At 31.1% G+C, this 2,363-nt stretch overlaps 1 non-coding gene across 1 annotated transcript; it reads left to right on the top strand.

Annotated features, from left to right (window-relative positions):
• Positions 1-281: 281 nt before the first annotated feature.
• Positions 282-387, top strand: LOC122476684. The gene has a single exon (XR_006295596.1). It is a non-coding gene; the product is annotated as a U6 spliceosomal RNA (small nuclear RNA).
• The last annotated feature ends 1,976 nt before the right edge of the window (positions 388-2,363 follow it).

Genomic DNA, 2,363 nt, shown 5'->3' on the forward strand with positions numbered 1-2,363 from the left:
TAAGTCCATGTTAAGATCACTTAAATATTTTACTTATATTCATTCAAATATACATGAGATATCCTGCCAGATCACTTTGCTTCAAAGTAAAGTACATTTTCACAATTTCAAAGTAATTGAGTAAATGGAAGATAGACTAAAAAATGATAATTTTATAGAGAAAGCACTAATATCATTATATAAACGTATTCTGTAGTTTTAGTAAAAATTACTGTTTTTATATCTGAGTGGGAATATGGTAATTACTGCTAAAACCACACATGTCAAAATAATACATTTATGTGATCCCTTCAATACTAAATGTACTATAATTGGAAGACACACAGAAGATTAGCATTGCCCCTATGCAAGGATGATATACAAATTCAGGAAACATTTCAAATTTTGTGCAGTTCCCAAGTGAGCCCTTTGCAGATTAACTCAATTAAAAAAAAAATAAAAAACAAAAACACAATTAGTCAAAGCACAATGTGAGACACTGAATAATAAAATTGTGATATTTCATTAGAAATACATTTCTGTAAACACTAGAAATACATGTGAATGAAGTTGAGTTACACCTAAAAAATAAAAAGGACTGTAAATAGAATCTATATGAGATGGAAAATAATATACAACACTTGATTTTTTACCTTAAACCTTGAATTTTTATCCTGTCCAATTTAGATCAATTTGTTTTCTGATGACTCCAGATTAAATTGTCAGTGTCTAAAAGTCTTGTTTGGTTCTACTAGATAGAAATTTTGTTTGTGTGAGGGAAAGTTTATAGTTGTGCTCCCCATTGTTCAATAAATACATTGATTTATCAAACATGATATGCATAATTTTTTAAATGAATGAAAAATTCATTATTGCAGAAGTTTAATATCTGGTTAGAAATAAATGAAGGTCAATGTTTTCTTTCTAGCTTGTGTTCAAGTTGTGGTTGGCCAAATTATTGATCTTGATTTTTTCACTCCACAGCAGGTATTATATATCTAAACCGTTGCGATGGCCTCATGATAGCAGATTGCGTTTCCTCACCTCTTGACTTTGGGCTTGACCAGATTATTCATTTTGGTCAATTTAATATTGATGGGTGGGAAACAGAGGTTTCAAATGCACTTATGAGTTTGGATTGCATTCCTGACCTCTGTCATTATGAAAAGACTTTTTTTTCAGTCTTATCTAAATACTTTTTCCCTTATTAACATAATGAATATATTTTCCAGTATTCTATTATCAAACCTTCATGTTTGTTATTTCATGTTTAGTTATTCGACTCAGAATTCATTTATTTATTTAGGTTTGGGGATAAAGTATAAAACAAAACAAAACAATTGTTTTATCTTCCTTTTTAATGTGGTTATACTGATGTACCTGTGCCATTCATCGAAAAGTCTATCCTGTCCATATTTCTTTGTAATGCCTCTTCAACTTCATGCTATTGTTCCCTATGTCGATAGGTCTGTTTCTGGGTTCTGTATTTTGTTTTACTAGTATATATCCTATCCATATTGTACTGATTGTCTTTTTCCCTTTGAATTACAATAGGACTTCTGTCAAAATTCATTCTCCAACATGAAACAAACTACAGAAATTGATTTTAAGTAAATTTTTTATCTTCAAGTGACCCTAAGCTATTCTTAGCTCTTTCTATTGCCAAATATATTTTAAAATCAGTTTTTCAATTCCAGAGAAATAGTCTTATGAAAACATCCTTTTCCAAAATAACTGTACCAATTTATATCCCCATCTGGGATGAGTTTCTGTTGCCCCACATTCTCAAGAAATACACCAATGATTATATGTACAATTGTATGATGATGAATAAAAGTGGTAAGAATCAACATCTAGCCTTGTTCCTAATCTTGAACTTCTAATATGAAGATAGTGGTATTTTTAGAAAGATATCTTTTATGACAGAAATGTGTCCTTCTATGTTCTATTTTTAAATTGTTGAATGTTGTCAACCTTTCATTAAGTGTTATCTTTAATTGTGTTAATTACTTTTTTGTGTACCTATCAAGATGGTCATATGTTTTTAATCTGTATATGGAAATTATATAAATTGCTTTTTGTTTATTTTTTAAATATTTATTGAGGGGAGGAGGGAAGAGAGAGAGAGAGAGAGAGAGAGAGAGAGAGAGAGAGAGAGAGAATCAAGCACTCTCCATTCTCAGAGCTGAGCCTAATGCAGGGCTCAATGTCACCAACCTGAGATCAGACCTGAGCTGAAATCAAAAGTCAGACACTTAACCAATAGAGCACCCTTTGAACAACTTTTTATTTTTTTTTCCTTTTTTTTAGACGTTTATTTATTTTTTGAGAGAGAGAGACAGAACACGAAATGGGGGGGTGGGGGACCACGAGAGAGGGAGACG

This window comes from Prionailurus bengalensis, chromosome E4 (assembly GCF_016509475.1).
Source record: "Prionailurus bengalensis isolate Pbe53 chromosome E4, Fcat_Pben_1.1_paternal_pri, whole genome shotgun sequence".
NCBI lineage: Eukaryota > Metazoa > Chordata > Mammalia > Carnivora > Felidae > Prionailurus > Prionailurus bengalensis.